At 41.7% G+C, this 18,425-nt stretch overlaps 1 protein-coding gene across 1 annotated transcript in view; it reads left to right on the top strand.

The window, feature by feature from the left end:
- The first annotated feature begins 1,537 nt into the window (after positions 1 to 1,537).
- Positions 1,538 to 18,425, top strand: part of MID1 (midline 1) — a 415,132-nt gene continuing 398,244 nt past the window's right edge. Inside the window, exon 1 of the mRNA XM_055437738.2 lies at positions 1,538 to 1,708. The gene's annotated coding sequence lies outside the window, so the exon portion shown is untranslated. The remainder of the gene's footprint in view (positions 1,709 to 18,425) is intronic.

The following is an 18,425-nucleotide window of genomic DNA, read 5'->3' as shown; positions in this document are numbered from 1 at the left end:
TAAAAATGATATTTGAACAGGGAAATCTGCCATTTGAAAGTTTTTCTGTCTCTTCAAGTGGATTTTATTTTTGAAAATTCTATTGGAGGTAAATTCTAGAAGATCTGAGATTTTGGATCTGCGACAAAATGGATCACGAGACTTCAGACCAGGCACTTTATCACTGCAAGTCAATTTTGTTATCTTGAAAAGGAAATAATAACACACACTTCCTGTAGAGATATAAGGAGAAATGGTATGGAATAGTCTTTGCCCAGTGGAAAGTGCCCCTGTGGCTTTTGTTTGGTTGGTTGGTTGGTTTTGGGTTTTTTTTGTGGTTTTTTTTTTTTGCAGTCTCCTGCTCTTAGCAGAAACCCTTCATGACTGGTTTGTGTTGGTGCTGGCTTCTGTAGCCTGTAAACATTCATTCTATCCCCTTCCCTGAGCAGAGACCTAAGACACAACACTGAGCTATTTTTGCTAAGATCCACACTACTCAAGGAACAGTCAACCGGTGGATGAAATAGAAACAAATGGTTCATTTTAAGATAAGCTTTATTTAGCAGGCAGTCTTCACCTCCAGCACTCAGGTACTAAGTCTTGAGTCTGTTCTTCATAGTGAGACTTCAGTGGAATTGGTTAGGCTTAAAAAGAATTATTACTTTTCTCAAAGGTAGATAAATGTAGAGGAGAAGAGCCAATTATTAGACAATGGATGTATTACATACTTACATTTAAAAACTGTTTTGAGCCTAGAGTTAAACCTTCCACAGAGTACTTTTAAAGATACATTTTCTTATCTTCTTAAGTCTAAGAGGTTGTTTAAATTTTTTCCATGTAATTATGCAAATTCACAAGTCTTAGATTTCTTTCCTGAAACCATCAAATAACACTTCAATATGTGAGCTCAGGAGGGTTATTTTGGGGAATAAATAGATATCATTATGTGTCATTTCACCCATAAAAAAAAGTGGCAATTACTGCATTGTAAAAGGAGTAAACTCTAAACCATCTTATTGTATTATCTACTAAAGGCTTGGAAAAGTTGAATAACTATTAGTTACTATGTTCCTATAAGGCATTGGGGTCTTACTTGATAGAAGTTTATTCATATTCTCGTCCCATCATATGTTCTATTCACTTCTTTGAAAATAATTTCAAGAAAAGTTACCCTGGTTTTAAAAACATAAAAGACAACCGATAATATACTATGCTTTGGTTTTTCTCCCTACACTGCCTTTATATAATAGAAGGTCGGTCACAGCTCATGATATAAAATACTAGCTGTTGACTCACAGTTACACTAGAAGGGCCAAGTTTACAGACTGCTGAAATAAAGATGATTTTAATTAAATTGCACAAATCCCTTTGTACTGCAACCAAAGCCTCCTCAGGCTGGCTGACGCTGAGCCACTCTGGCGTGTGTAGAGTTAACCAGGTTACCGGGCTTCCTAGTTAACTTCTTTCACCAGGAATGCAATTCGTGTTTACCTATATAAGGAAACCTGTTAGGCTGACCTGAGTTTGGCGGATTTTTGCGCTGCCTGGGAGGCGTGTGAGCACACAGCCCAGAGACGGGGAGTGATTCCGAGCTGGACAGAGCAAGCTTCCTGATCGCACCAGCCATTCAGCTGATCCGAGGCAGGCTGCCTGGAGGACCTACAGGTTTGCCTCTTCCAGATCACAGTTGAGGAACAAAAACCCCGTCCTGGGAAAAATGGGGAAGCCGGTGAGTCTTACCGATCTCTCTCTCTACGCTGCTGCTCAGGGGCACGCCTCGCTGGTCTCACCCAGGAAGTGGAGGCAGAGGCGTCGCTCAGCCTCTCACCCCACAGCTCCTTCCTGAACAAACACCAGGCTTCGCGAATACCTCCAGACAACTTTTCCTGCCTGTTTTGTACCCCGAGAATCCACAGAGGCAGTGATTTTCGCACCTTAGACACAGTGTTTTGGTGGTTTGGGGTGGGGGGGCGTTGGCTTTTTTTTTAACTACTCAGGAGTTTCTGTCCTACCGCGATGAGCAAACTTTCTCATCTTTGTTGCACTCCGCAGAGTGGAAAGGAGTCCTGGGGTGCTTCGCGAGAACTCTGAGCCCCCAAGGATGTCAATGGTAACTTTAAGTGGGGTTCCAAAAACCACAGGCGGGGTGATCGTCTGTAGAAGTGCAGTTTGTCACAAAAAAGGCAGTTTGAAGGTATCATTTTTCATTCATGCGGCAGCAAAAATCCTTCCATCCTGAACATGTAATAAAGGACACCTTCTGAGACCCTGAGAAAAGAAGCGGAGCTGAGCTCTTTGTTCTAGACAATGTAAAGAAGCCCACTCCTGCATTTTGACAAGTTAGCATATGTCTATTTATATATAAGGCAGGAACGATGTCTAAAGGCTTTATGTCAAAGGCATTGTGGTCGATTGAGTTAAAATTTGGTTCTATTCTCTATGTGGACAAAAACTCAAGTCTGAATGTAATTAAACAGGGAAATGTGAAAGTGTTTAACAGACTTGCAGGGGAATTTTAGTAATACTGAGGAATGCTCAATTATAAGAGGCAACTGAGTGAGAAAGAAGAAAAAGCCATTCCAGCTGAGCTCTGGGGCTTAGGTAAAACTTTTGAAAAGAAAGTTCATTTTAAAGAAAATCTAGTATAGCCATCCAAAATGATTTTGGAATGGAATACAATTTTTTTTTCTGGCAAGGTGATTTTCTTAATTCAGTGAGCTTGGATAATTGTTTTGAATGATTTGACTTTTCATCTTGAACAGAAATATTGTCATTTTCTGTCACACACAGTGACTTAATCCTAAGGCTTTGGGGAGCAGGCAAGTGGCGCACAGACCCAATTTCCAATTTGTCATATTAAGAAATTAGTTTCTTAAATTAATTTCAAGAAAAATAACAGCACAAACAAGCAGGTTTGAGCGAATGTCCACTTTTTTAAAAATTGCAAGTCATAGTCCATTCAATAGTGAGGCTATGGATTTAATACAGGGATTGGCAACCACTTATTCATAAAAACAAAAGTTATGGCCAGATTTATTTAGAGTTCTCAACTTGCAAAAGCCTTACTATTTGCAGTAACACAGTTTAAATGAAACCTGCTCATCTCAATGAGAATGAAACCAAGAAAAGCTGTGTGTGTGTAAGACAGTAGATGTTTTAGTAAATAAATTTCATAACACAAGCAGCAGAACTGAGGAGCCTAATGCAAATGTTTTAAAGCTTGTTATCTCCTCACTGCTGCTCAGAAAAATAAGAGTCTTGATATTGTACTGCTTTCGATGGGAATCAGTAACCCAGGAGACACAAAACACTTAAAATATACGGTTAATAACAGATGTTTATACCTGGTCGTCTCACCCTGCTGAAGAGATGGCCCCCAGCCAAGTCGACTAGCACGTCCGCTGTTTTTTCTGTGAGTTGATATGTACACAGTTATTATACACTAATTACATCAACGGCCAAGGGAATATATAACTAGAAAGATAAATCCGTCTCCTGGGGTGGGGAGGGCTGGGGGTAAGCTTGGGTTTGGGGAATCTCATGTTTAGAGTTCGCCTTGCCAGTGACTGATGAATTATTGTCAGTGACTGGGATTCCTGACTCCTGAATTTACTTACCTCTGGTTCCTGGGCAGCTCATTTGGGGGTAATAAGAGTGATTATTGTATTTAACACTTTGGTATTCATAGAGTCCCAACAGGATTTCTTCTTGAAGATTAAACTTATTTCAGGGTCCGAACTAATCCTCCAGTGAAAGGCAGGTAAGGTGCAGCGGTGCCGCATTAGTTGTTTTCCAGTCACTGGTGCTGTGTGTTTAGGTCTGTGAGGTGTTAGTAAGTGTTCTGGTTAAGGAGACTGAAAAATCATGGGAGGGAAAAAGCAAGTAATGGAACCTTAATATCGTCTTTTGCTCATATATGTTGCGACACCCTAAAAAAGTGCAGCATATGAAGTATGATTTGTTGCAAATGTACCTGATGGATCCTTTCTGACCTGATCATCATTAGAAACATTCTCTAAGGCAAAGCTTTCTGAAAGATGGGCCATGGAGTACTGGTAGATGATGAACGAGTTGCAGACATGCCCAGAAGTTGATCCCTCTTGGCATCTGGGTCATCAAGCTGTGCCTGGGATGGGCATATCCCCCTGAGGGTTAACTATGGACCACTTAGTTTCCTCAGCTTGCCCCATTGTGTTGTGCAGATAGGATCAATTTCTGTGTAAAAGCTAGGAAACTGTCTTTGACAATCCAGCCCCAGAACACAGAGAGAGCCAGGGAAAATTCAACTACTGTGTTAAAACCTGAGCCTCGAGGCTCAACATTGATGAAACATAACCTTATTCCTTTTTATCATCTTTCATGTTATCATGGGGAGGCCAAGGTCCTCTGTATGTCACTCCGTTTTCCCCCTTTGTTCTATAACAAAGTTAAAGAAGTATTGGGGTGTGTGTTGTTGTCGTTGTCATTGTTTCTCTATTCTTAAAGATCCCCTAGAAAGCTGATGGCAAACGGTTTTCTCTTGGGATCCTTTCTAATGTTTAGTCATCATTTATTCTTTTTCTCAAACTGCTATCACAGTTTGCTTGGCTAAAATTCTCCTGCCACCAGTGTGGCCTGGTCTAGAGGCAATGACACAAAAGAACTTGGTTTCCAAAGTTATTTATTAAATGTAAATTCTTTCCTTAGATACTGTACCAAATTTGTACACAGCATTCCTATCCCTGGTGAACTTTCTCTGGCTTTCTCTGCCTACCATTTGTCATCAATTACCTTTTCAAAAACATTTTGCATTATTAATTCCTGTTACATTCATTCAGCAAATATTTATTGAGTGCCTTTTGAAGTCCTTTGCTAAGGACTCAAAAGGAAAAGCGAGTATATAGGACACACATGAATTTAAACCCAGTCTTCACGTAATTGGTAGCATTTCTGCAAAGAGTAATCTCATTGCCTGAATGGTGTGCAGCATGTGAAGTACGATTTGCTACAAGCTTACTCGACCACTTACTTTTTGGCTGATCATCCTGAGGGACATTCTTGAAGTCAAAGATTTCCAACTGGTGAGCAGAAAACAGGTTAACACACAGGTCAAGATGCTCATGCTATCAAGATATTCACCAGATAATGTCCACGTCAGAACATGTCCAGTAGATGCCAACGAACTTGGTTACTTACAAAAGAAAGATGCCCCCTTGCTCCCCAAAGAGCATTTCTAGATAACAGGGAGCTGGGTGATACCTTTTTCTGTTTTGCTAATGTATTTTTCAAGACCACATTTTATTGGATTGTGAGGGGTTCCTAGGGCACCATGTTAAGAAGAGAGATTTTCAGAGTACTGGGTAACTTCAAAGTTTTATACTGGCTTTTACCCACTGGAGATTACTAATTGACCAGTGATGATTCTTAAGAAGCAGGCAAGAGCATCTGCTGTTACTACTAAGTTGTAGATGTAAGGCTTCGAATCAGGGATCATGAATTAATAACTGGTTTGCACCAGTAGGGGGTTTCTTTGGTGGCTCAGACGGCAAAGAATCGGTCTGCAATGCATGAGACACAGGTTCAATCCTTGGGTCAGGAAGATCCCCTGGAGAAGGAAATGGCTACCCAGTATTCTTGCCTGGAAAACCCCATCGACAGAGGAGCCTGTTGGGCTACAGTTCATGGTGTCACAAAGAATCGGACACAACTGAGCAACTAACCCACACTTTTTGCGCCAGTAGGATTTTGCAAGTATCTCAGGCATTAGCAAAACCAATTTAAGATATATTTGAAGAAAGCTTGGCTGGTGAGGTGATAGACATGACTAGACTAGGACTTCTAGTTAAATGTAAAAATACATTTCCATTTTTTAATTAATTGCTTGCAGTCACGTATAAGGAAACCTTCTGTGAGTGAATCTTTCAGAGAAATTGAGTTGCTTTATATATTAATGCTAAGGGTTCAGTTGATTTCATTTTTGATTTAAAAGGAAAATATAAATGGATAGCAGTGCTTTGTGGAATGGAGCTTTCTCCAGTGTGCGTGGTACTTACCTAATAGCTGGATCTGCATAAAGATTGGCTCTAACTGCTCCCACTCTCTTGCAAGTTGCTCTTCACTTGTCTAAACTTGAGACGGAGATGAAATTAAGCAGAACCTCCTCAATTTGACAGTTTGAGTTTTAACACGTGACAGAATAGGAATTTTGGTCAAAGGGCCGGAGCCAGGAAATAACTGCATTATTTATAGTTATTGTTCTGCAGCAGAGGCCTTGGTTATTTAAACCCAATTTATCCGCCCCCTACCCTGAGTGTCTAATTGTGCAGTTATTTAGATCTGTACTGACACACTCATCATGTATTGCCTTGGGGACCGAAACTGTATATAAACTACTAGAGAACGGATAACGAGTTTACTCGAACTGATATACTTGGCTTAAAGCTAAGAAACAAAAGAATAGCAGTGTTTCCCAGGTTTATTCCAAGGTGGTGGATGGTGGGTTTGGCCAAGTCATCTTAAACTTCTCTGGGATTCAATTTCCTCATCCATCACTGGAGACATAAATACACAGTTCACTGGACAGTTATGAGTATTGACAGCACCTAGCACAGTGCTGGGCAGGAGGCCAGTCAATAAGTATTTGTTGGATGTGAAATGCATGGGAGTGGATGAGGCGTTCTCCAATAAACAATTAAGAGGCTGAAGGAGTAGAAAGCAACCACTGGTGCCCCTATGTACTTTTGCCCACGCGGTGGTTAAAACCTGCTTTTCACTGAAGTGTGGTATACTCTCTAATGTCTCATACCAGGGTCGCTTTTCTTAGTGTTACCTGTTTGTCCCTTATAGGTTTTGCATTTGAGGCTCTTGTTTAAAGGCTTCTTCTATAGCAATCTATGTTATCGCAAATGTAAGTCCCCCCCTCTTTTAAGGTGTTTTCCCCAAAGCAACACATTTTAGAAGCAAAACAAAAAATATTAATTTTACACTCAGTAATTTGACAGCTTGCAAGCTTTCCAGCAGCACTGGTGGGAGGGACTGGACTAGTAAATTCATGGATAAGATTCACTCATTTTGTGGACAGTAAGTACAACATCTGCCTGGCTTTAGTTCATCACAGTGGTTTTCCAGGTGTCTTGATGTGTTCGGGCCTCTAAGGTATTATGTCCCCAAGGTTATCCTCAAATCCCACCTTCTTTGTCCCACTCTTGCTCATAATATCCTGCCCCAGTGGAATACAACATTTAATCTTATATTGCTCCTATGGTGTTGGAGAAGACTCTTGAGAGTCCCTTATACTGCAAGGAGATCCAACCAGTCCATTCTAAAGGAGATCAATCCTGGATGTTCATTGGAGGGACTGATGCTAAAGCTGAAACTGCAATACTTTGGCCACCTCATGCGACGAGTTGACTCACTGGAAAGGACTCTGATGCTGGGAAAGGTTGGGGGCGGGAGGAGAAGGGGATGACAGAGAATGAGATGGCTGGATGGCATCACCGACTCTGTGGACATGAGTTTGAGTGAACTCCGGGAGTTGGTGATGGACAGGGAGGCCTGGCGTGCTGTAATTCATGGGGTCGTGGAGAGTCGGACATGACTGAGCGACTGAACTGAACTGAACTGAACTGATGATGTGTCCTGTGTACTAGTATTTCAACCAGAATTGTCATGTGTACAGTTTTCCATACCATGCTATCATGCTCTGTGCCAGGAGACAGCATTTATTTTTAGAGGGCATCTCTACTGTCTCTGTTCAGTTCAGTCGCTTAGTCGTGTCTGACTCTTTGGGACCCCATGAGTCACAGCACACCAGGCCTCCCTGTCCATCACCAACTCCCAGAGTTTACCCAAACTCATGTCCATCGAGTCGGTGATACCATCCAGCCATCTCATTCTCTGTCGTCCCCTTCTTCTCCTGCCCCCAATCCCTCCCAGCATCAGGGTCTTTTACAATGAGATGGCCAAAGTATTGGAGTTTCAGCTTCTACATTAGTCCTTCTAATAAACACCCAGGACTGATCTCCTTTTGAATGGACTGGTTGGATCTCCTTGCGGTCCAAGGGACTCTCAAGAGCCTTCTCCAACACCACAGTTCAAAAGCATCAATTCTTCGGCCATCAGCTTTCTTCACAGTACAACTCTCACATCCATACATGACCACTAGAAAAACCATAGCCTTGACTAGATGGATCTTTGTTGGCAAAGTAATGTCTCTGCTTTTTAATATGCTATCTAGGTTGGTCATAACTTTCCTTCCAAGGAGTAAGCGTCTTTTAATTTCATGGCTGCAATCACCATCTGCAGTGATTTTGGAGCCCCCCCCCAAAAAAAGTCTGACACTGTTTCCACTGTTTCCCCATCTATTTCCCATGAAGTGATGGGACCAGATGCCATGATCTTAGTTTTCTGAATGTTGAGCTTTAAGCCAACTTTTCACTCTCCTCTTTCACTTTCATCAAGAGGCTTTTTAGTTCTTCACTTTCTGCCATAAGGGTGGTGCCATCTGTATATCTGAGGTTATTGATATTTCTCCCAGCAATCTTGATTCCAGCTTGTGCTTCTTCCAGCCCAGCGTTCCTCATGATGTACTCTGCATATAAGTTAAATAAGCAGGGTGACAATATATAGCCTTGACATACTCCTTTTCCTATTTGGAACCAGTCTGTTGTTCCATGTCCAGTTCTAACTCTTGCTTCCTGACCTGCATACAGATTTCTCAAGAGGCAGGTCAGGTGGTCTGGTATTCCCATCTCTTTCAGAATTTTCCACAGTTTGTTGTGATCCACACAGTCAAAGGCTTTGGTATAATCAATAAAGCAGAAAGAGATGTTTTTCTGGAACTCTCTTGCTTTTTCAATGATACAGCAAATGTTGGCAATTTGATCTCTGGCTCCTCTGCCTTTTCTAAAACCAGCTTGAACATCTGGAAGTTCATGGTTCACGTATTGCTGAAGCCTGGCTTGGAGAATTTTAAGCATGACTTTACTAGCGTGTGAGATGAGTGCAATTGTGCAGTAGTTTGAGCATTCTTTGGCATTGCCTTTCTTTGGGACTGGAATGAAAACTGACCTTTTCCAGTCCTGTGGCCACTGATTAGTTTTCCAAATTTGCCTGCAAATGGAGTGCAACACTTTCACAGCATCATCTTTCAGGATTTGAAATAGCTCAATTGGAATTCTATCACCTCCACTAGCTTTGTTTGTAGTGATACTTCCTAAGGCCCACTTGACTTCACATTCCAAGATGTCTGGCTCTAGGTGAATGATCACACCATCGTGATTATCTGGGTCATGAAATTCTTTTTTGTACAGTTCTTCTGTGTATTCTTGCCACCTCTTCTTAATATCTTCTGCTTCTGTAAGATCCATACCATTTCTGTCCTTTATCGAGCCCATCTTTGCATGAAATGTTCCCTTGGAATCTCTGATTTTCTTGAAGAGATCTCTAGTCTTTCCCATTCTGTTGTTTTCCTCTATTTCTTTCTTATCTCTCCTTGCTATTCTTTGGAACTCTGCATTCAGATGCTTATATCTTTCCTTTTCTCCTATACTTTTCGCTTCTCTTCTTTTCACAGCTATTTGTAAGGTCTCCTCCGACAGCCATTTTGCTTTTTTGCATTTCTTTTCCATGGGGATGGTCTTGGTCCCTGTTTCCTGTACAATGTCATGAACCTCAGTCCATAGTTCATCAGGTACTCTGTCATCAGATCTAGTCCCTTAAATCTATTTCTCACTTCCACTGTATAATCATAAGGATTTGATTTAGGTCGTACCTGAATGGTCTATTGGCAATGAGGAGTTCATGATCTGAGCCACAGTCAGCTCCCAGTCTTGTTTTTGCTAACTGTATAGAGCTTCTCCATCTTTGGCTGCAAAGAATATAATCAATCTGATTTTGGTGTTGACCATCTGGTGATGTCCATGTGTAGAGTCTTCTCTTGTGTTGTTGAAAGAGGGTGTTTTCTATGACCAGTGCGTTCTCTTGGCAAAACTCTATTAGCCTTTGCCCTGCTTCATTCCGTGCTCCAAGGCCAAATTTGCCAGTTACTCCAGGTGTTTCTTGACTTCCTACTTTTGCATTCCAGTCCCCTATAATGACAAGTACATCTTTTTTGGGTGTTAGTTCTAAAAGGTCTTGTAGGTCTCATAGAACTGTTCAACTTCAGCTTCTTCAGTGTTCCTGGCTGGGGCATAGGCTTGGATTACCGTGATATTGAATGGTTTGCCTTGGAAATGAACAGAGATCATTCTGTCTTTTTTGAGATTGCATTCAAGTACTGCATTTCGGACTCTTTTGTTGACCATGATGGCTTCTCCATTTCTTCTAAGGGATTCCTGCCCACAGTAGTAGATATAATGGTCATCTGAGTAAAATTCACCCATTCCAGTCCATTTTAGTTCACTGATTCCTAGAACGTTGACGTTCACTCTTGCCATTTCCTATTTGACCACTTCCAATTTGCCTTGATTCATGGACCTACCATTCCAGGTTCCTATGCAATATTGCTCTTTACAGCATCAGACCTTGCTTCTATCACCAGTCACATCCACAACTGGGTATTGTTTTGCTTTGGCTCCATCCCTTCATTCTTTCTGGAGTTATTTCTCCACTGATCTCCAGGAGCATATTGGGCACCTACCGACCTGGGGAGTTCGTCTGTCAGTATCCTATCATTTTGCCTTTTCATACTCTTCATGGGATTCTCAAGGCAAGAATACTGAAGTGGTTTGCCATTCCCTTCTCCAGTGGACCACATTCTGTCAGACCTCTCCACCATGACCCATCCGTCTTGGGTGGCCCCACACAGCCTGGCTTAGTTTCATTGAATTAGACAGGGCTGTGGTCTGTGTGATCAGATTGGCTAGTTTTCTGTGATTATGGTTTCACTGTGTCTGCCCTCTGATGCCCTCTCGTAACACCTACCGTCTTATTAGGTTTCTCTTACCTTGGTCGTGGGGTATCTCTTCACAGCTGCTCCAGCAAAGCGCAGCCACTGCTCCTTGTCACTGAGTCTCTACCAAAAGATAACAACCAGAACTATATTTCTTCCTCTAACAATCCTACCTGGGAATGCAGGTATACCCACCAAGTGACTACACTTGTGAGTGAGCTAATTCTTTAGCCCTTCTGACACATGTCCATGAATGTGTTTAGAAGCAACACTCTTGGTGGCTTCCACTGACCTCCTAGATATCTGCCCAGACAACTTTCCTCTAGTCCCACCTGAACCCAAAGAGGATCTCCCCCTGGCCTGGGGGATACCCTTCCTTCTTTTCATTCCTTTGAGCGGCATGTGACTTCTCTTCTCTGGATGTGGGGCGCTGATTTCACATAATACCTAGAACTCAAAAGAAGTGAGAAAAATACAAACTTCTGTGACCAAGAAGGTTCACGGGTGGGCAATTACAGTTATATCAGGACTGCCTCCCAGGAAGCAAGAGTAAGATACCTCCCAATGTCAGCCTGGTTAAACTGGAAAGCGCTTACCCTGAGAACTTAGGAAATAGAGTGCATCTCTCCCACCCCACAGGGATGCCTAAAATCTCAGCATTAGAAAATGTTTTGTCTTTTAAGACATCAAGAGTGTTTTAGTAGAAATTAATGACTCTAGACAGAGCAACGTGTAGTTGCTATATTTACTGCTTTGGCATGCATTTCATTCCCATTAAGATGAAGTAAGAGCAAGAGCCTGTGAAGATGGGACAAGGAATGGGATGGGGATGAGGATACAGGAATGGAAAAAGAGTAGGAAAAGAGCAGAGAAAAGAAGAAGCTCAACTTTCATTCAGTGAAATTTATCAAATCCCTGGTCTGAACCAGGCATCACCCTACATGCTGACACTAAAGTGCCTGCACTTAAGGACCTACCTACCCTTCTAGTGTAGGAGACAGGCATCGGTGATATATCAGGCCAACAAGTGTAAAAGTCTTCCTAGAATAAATGCTATAAAGTATAGTTATATGTTCTATGAGATTGTACTGGAAGGATTCAGATAATCAAGGAAAGTCAGAGAAAACTTCCTCGAGAAAAGGATGCTTCAACCAAGAGGTAGTAGGACAGGATGTGAGTCAGTGTTTGGAGGGGTAGGAAATGGCCAGACTGTATCTGAGAGTTTTCAGCAGTCAAGAAGACTACATTGACAGCATCCTGGAGACTCAATTGGGGAGCTTCAGAGTGAATGTGAGTGAACCTAAGGGGTCCAAGGAAAGATGATGGCTCAGTGTACTAGTATCACGGAGGTGGAGAGAAAGCAAGGTGGATGGCTTTTAGTTATATTTCAGAGGTGAAATAGATAGGTACTGGTAATGAATGGGACATGAGCAATGATGAGGGATCAGGAAGTGTCATGACAAACTCTCAGGAATCTGGTCCACGAAACTAGAGGAATAAGCGGTGTCATTAATGATGTAGAGAGCAGTGAAAGTTGACCTGATTTGAGGGTAGAGAGAGGAATCATTTGTCGTCTGATGAAGTAGAAAATAAGTCTAGCTCATCCATTTACTAGCATTGTGATGCTAAGTTTCTCCGAACCTCAGTTCTTCCATCTTTAAAAATGAAGCCATAAACATTCACCTCACAGGGTTGCTGGGACAATCAACATAACTTCATATGTGTTGAAGTTCCTTCCTACGTGAGTTACTGTGATCACTCCAAAACTGAGCAGCAGTGAAGCCTAGAGGCAGAGTGGCTATTTTCAAGAACTTTCTAGGAGGTGGGGTGGTGTGTAGGAGTTTTGACAGCTGAGATCTCAACACTCTGTAAGTTTACCTTAGTGGAATTTCTCCTTGTTGATAATGTACAGGGCAGCTATTAGCTTCATTTGTCTGGTGAATTCCTTCTATTTTATTCCCACCCCCGCTCCTCCTCTCTCTCAGCCTGGATCAAGGGAACCCATAAAGGAAGAAGGTACATTGCTTTTCTCAGCTGAGATCCCTTATCGCTTGTAAGAGGACTAGAGGATTTAGGAAAATGTAACCCGAGAGTTTGCACTAACAGATGAGCACAGTCGATTAGCTTCACACTCCCTGTAGGCTTCGGGTGAAGACTTTCCCATTCTGTTTTTCTAGCATCAATTTAGCGAGGGCATTTTATACGACATATGTAATTCCTATGCCCTTGAGTGACCTCAGCACATTCCTTTCTGGCTTCCAAATAGTCCCTCATTAAAGGGAGCCATTAGGCAGTGAAAGCTGCAGCCAGTGGTTGAGGAACACACTGGAGTGGGCAGCTGAAGCAGCAGAGGGGGTTAAGCCCTCTGGAATCCAGGTATTAACTTCCCTCTCTGCAGGTGTTTTGACCTTGCAGGATCCTAACTACTACCAAACATCTCCCCCTGTCTCCTGGCTTCACTTCTTTCCCTCTGTTCTTGCCACACTGTTGTCTTTTTATAATCATATTTATCTCTCACTGAATTATCAGAGAGATTATTTCCCATCCAGAGCCCATTCAGTTATTTTTCCTTGAAGGAAACACTTATTTCCGTATAGAAAAATGGGTGGGAGAGAGTAGGAGGCATTTTATTTCATTGTTTCACTTGTTTGGGGTGGAAGGAGGTGACACATTTGTATGAATTTCTGCATAACTAAATTAATTTACGCATAGCTTCCCAGGTGGCAGTAGTGGTAAAGAATTTACCCGACAATGTAGGAGACACAAGAAACACAGATTCGATCCCTGGGTCAGGTAAATCTCCTGGAGAAGGAACTGGCAACCCACTCCAGCATTCTTGCCTGGGAAATCGCATGGACAGAGGCTCCCGATGGGCTACAGTCCATGGGGTAGCAAAGAGTTGGACAGGACTGAGCACACAAGGTCTTTGCACAGGTAACTAAGTTGTTCTTGATTCTCCATCTGGATATTTGAGAGTTGACTGTATACACCCAGGCAGGAATTGGGATGTGCGGGAGGAGTGGAGAAGGAAGTGGAGTGGAAGCTCTTATCTTAATTAGAAGTCTTAGGCAGGCTTTTAAGAGCTTCCTCTTTCGACTACCTTCCCTGCCTTTATAATTATTTTTCTCTATATGGTCCATTTGGATGCAAATGCACTTTAAGATATAAGAGTAATGTAAAAAGGCACTTCTAAATCCAAATTGTGTCTCCCAGAGGGGCTGCCATTTCACCTCATAAAGACCCAGTTGGCTTTAGTTTTGCCGAGTTCAAAGCAAGGGCGTTCCATAGCAACTTCTAATTAGCATGTGCAGTAGTAGTGGCTCCAAGTCTGAATGTTTGAGGAGTCACAGTGCAGTAGCAGGAAGCCAGAGCTAGGCAGTATCAGAGAGTTCACTTTGCCTGTGAATGTAGTTACCTGCCAGTAAATCATTTGCCAATAGTTCAAAGATTAAGATGGAACCTGACAGAATGATCCAAAGAGAAGGTCTCAATACAGAGAAAGCACATCAAACATTACAGTGAGTGAAAAACGGTGAAAACTTCTGTTTCCAGGCCCCTAAATAAAATTCCTGCAAAGATAAAGATGTGAGCTTTGCACACCATCAGGCCTTCTGGTCTGTTTATCCTGCTGAGAAAGGCTGAAACTGGGGAGGAGGAAGGTCTCCGCCAACAGATTGTAGGTCATAAATTAGTTAATAAAACCTGTCCTATGTTATCTGTGAAACAGTCTATTTTATATATACTTGTCCATTTGATTTAGTTGTTTCCCTGCTTACTCCAGGCTGTATTTTGGTAGCATAAGTCAATATGTGAGTTTTAAATTATCCAAAAGTTTATTATTAAATGACTTGCCTTCTGTGGGGAAAATAACAGTAATGTGTGTGTGTATAATTTATTGCTATTTTTTGGGAGTTTCACAGTTAACTTTAGATTTTATATGTATATACATATATATGTGTGTGAAATATATATTTCATATATATAACACAATTTCACAATATGTAACACTAATTATTCCAGTGAAATGTGAATATTGTTATATGCCAACATATATTTATTTTATCATAAAGTTAATTTTTATTGCTGCTTTCAAGACCTATTCAGTCCTTATATGGGTCCTGTAGAATATTTCCACATATTACCATTAGTACAGCCAGCTCTTGTTTTATGTATTATAGTCACTATGGGTGATAAAGCAACACTATGGGTATCTATGTATGTATCTATGTACCAGGGAAGCCCTATATGTTTATTACATATATACAAGCTACATATATCCAAATGTATGTGTCCCTTTGAAAGTTCCTCCCTATTGAGAACAATAAATAGGCATTGTTGACTGATTTTTTTAAGTCAGATGAAATATATAAGAAAAGAAAATGTCACATTTTTTAAGACCAAGTATAATGATTTAGAAGTTACCAAAGAGGTCAGGGGTAAAAAGAAAACAAAAAAGAGTAAAGAAAGAAAAGAAAAGCAGGAAATGAGAGAGGAAGGGAGGTCTCAAAGCAGCAAAACTCTACTCTCCCCTCGCCAATCAAGCCTGCCCTCCATCTATAAACAAAAGCCTAGCAAACAATCAGGTGAAGGACAAAGGGATAAGGAGGAAAAGGACTTCCCTGCTGGTCCAGTGATTAAGACTCTGTGCTTCCAATACAAGGGGCATGGGTTTGATCCCTGGTCAGGGAACTAAGATCCCACATCCCATGCAGCACGGTGGAGAAAGTTTTTGTTTTTGTTTTAAATCTAGTTAAAGAAAAGAGGCAAGCTAAAAACTGCTAGAAAATACTGGGGACCAAAGAGAGAGAGAGAACACAAGAAAGGGTGAGAATGAAACTTCAGGGTGAATGATTGTAAAGCTAAAGCAAATGGGCAGAAAAAGCCAACTAAAGAAAGTAAGAAACAGGGAGGCAACATTAAAAAATCAAAAAATATGAAACGAGACAAAAATGGTCATGGTGTTTGAGGTGGTGGGGCTGAGAAGACATTGTTCTCTAGGTGTCTTGCTGGGAAAGAGGATAAGATGGCCCAGAAACGAAAGTGGGCAGGAGTGGAAGACAGCAAGCATCAGGTGAAAGGGCCACATGACAAGATAGTCAGCCAAGGGGTACGTCCCAGACACTGGCTGCAGAATAATGTCCTGGAGAGGTTCGTCTCCACTGCAGCTCAGCCCTGGAGATGGCAGGACTTGTCTGTTGTTGTTTAGTCATTCAGTCGTGTCCGACTCTTTGCGACCCCATGGACTGTGGCCCGTCAGGCTCCTCTGTCCATGGGATTCTGCAGGCAAGAATACTGGAGTAGGTTGCCATGCCCTTCTCCAGGGGATCTTCCCGACCCAGGGATCTAACCCACATCTCCTGATGGACTGAGCATGATGGATTATAGTCCATGGGGTGTCAGAGACGACTGAGTGACTAACCCTTTCACTTTCATCAGGAATTCTGGCTTCTTAGCTGTGAGGTGCTTCAAAGGAGGCTGGCTATTTCTGATTTAGGAAATGATTATTCTAGGGCAGTGAACGATGGTGGCCTAAAGAGTTAATCCTCCAAATATTTTTCACACTCCCAGGAGTCATTTATTGAGCCAGAAGTACCTGGCTTAATATTTATTGAACACTTTGTTTCTGAAGGGGAATGGGAGGGAGAAGGGTGTCATATTTGAATCTATTTCCACCATCAAGCTTTACCCAAGTACCCGATGCTTGACTCTCTAACTGCCAGGCTTAGAGCCTACCCATGAAATTCCAAATCCAGTCTCTTGTGGGTTTGGACTTGCTCGTTTATTTTTACTGTGCTTCGCTCATAATAACTTATGTTTGTAATTCAGCAACCTGAGGAATTGTTTTTATGGCACGTTCGGATCTTGCAGTCACTCACACGTTTCAAGGTCCATTGCAGGAAATGAGTTTGACACAGCATGTTAACAGTGAATTATTCATTCTTACCTGCAGCGTTCAGAGCAGTCCGGAAGGCTTCCCAGTTGTCGAGTCAAAGTTATGTAGCCGTAGTGCAAACTCCAGTGGGCAGTTGTGAAGATGGCAAACCTTACTTTGATACAATGCCACAGCACCTCCATTAGTGCCCTGGTTAAAATGCAAACATCTGGTTGCTTTTATGGCCCGTGTGTTCCTTAAGATGGTCTATTTCTTGATGACGTCAGTCATTGAAATCAACTATTTTTAAAGACTCTTTTAGTGTTTCTCTCAAACAATCACTCCTTACATTTGTTTAATAGATCATGAGGTACACAAAAATTGTAGAGAGCACATCTATTCTCCTGACTGTTTTCAAGGATGACATTGTGACTCAAGGACCCTGGGGTGCTGTGGGATGTGTTGTCTTCTGGGGTTGTGTGCACCGTAAGTTTGTGACATTTCATTAGCATGTCATGTCAAAAGGAAGCTCACGTTTCTATTTACTGAGGAATGGGGCAGCTAAGCTGCTGCTTTGTGCTCACCGACCATGGCTTTGTGGATTTGCCTAGTTAAGTTTGTTCTGCGAGTGTTTGCTATTTCCTCCCCTGCATACTTATTTTACCTGGTCGTGTGCCAGGCAATCTACTTGCCCTCCACACTGTGCTTGTGTCCAGCACAGATAAGCTTCAGGCTGACAAGGACTGTCACCTAAATTCCAATGAACTGCTGTATGCAGGGCCTTTTGGGGGAAGAATAATTTTATCTTTACCTTTAATGGCAGGTGAAGGTTTGAAGCCAATGGGACTGCTCAAGAAAATGAGAGTCATGAAACAAAGGTTCTACCAATGGGATAAGTAGAATCCATCACTTATGACTGCAGATTTGAAAAAAGATTGGCAAAAGGTATAGCGAATAGTAGAATGGCTCTCCTTAACCCACTGATTGGAAAGGCTTGAGAGGACATGTCTGAACATACTGGATCCTATAACTTGTAGAATGTTACAGACTAGGCCAGCTAGATGAGAACTGTCAAAACATTAAATAAAATATGACTCTTAATCATATCTTAGGATTGCATGGAGGCAGGAAACTTCCATGGAATTCCCAAGAGAGAATATTGGAAGATGATAATTTAAGGATTATGAAAGTTCCTGAAATTTGCCAAAAGAATTAACACAGGCCTAATTGGGAACTCCCAGGGACCAGACAGAACAAATGTGGAAATATTAGGTTGTAATGATTTCTTTCCATTTCACATCTATTTGTTTCTTATTCTCTCTGGGTTCCAAATATTGAATTTATGAAAGTAGAAGGGAAGAAATGAGTGTGCACTAGAGGGAAGCAACTAGGGGTGGGGAAAAACAACCCCCTGCCTCATAACTGGGGAGACAGGAAGAACGAAAAAATTTGAGGCCATTGCATGGAGTAAATGGAATAACTGCAATGTAGTGTTGAAGAAAAAGAATATAGTGTTCTATAAGTCACAAATGGAAGGACATGAGAAGGGAGATTAATTACAATTCAAATTAATTTCATTTAATTAGTTGAAAAGACTAGATGAGTGGTCTTCAAACCTTTTTAATATTTCTGAGTATTCCTTTCCTCTCTCCCTCTCTTTCACAACCCCCCACACGCAGATGTGCACATGATGCAAATTATCCA

The sequence above is a fragment of the Moschus berezovskii genome, chromosome X, assembly GCF_049115385.1.
Source record: "Moschus berezovskii isolate FMDL1 chromosome X, NW_MosBer_1.0, whole genome shotgun sequence".
NCBI lineage: Eukaryota > Metazoa > Chordata > Mammalia > Artiodactyla > Moschidae > Moschus > Moschus berezovskii.
The sequence above is the reverse complement of the archived record's forward strand: the minus strand, read 5'-3'. Positions and strand labels throughout refer to the sequence as shown.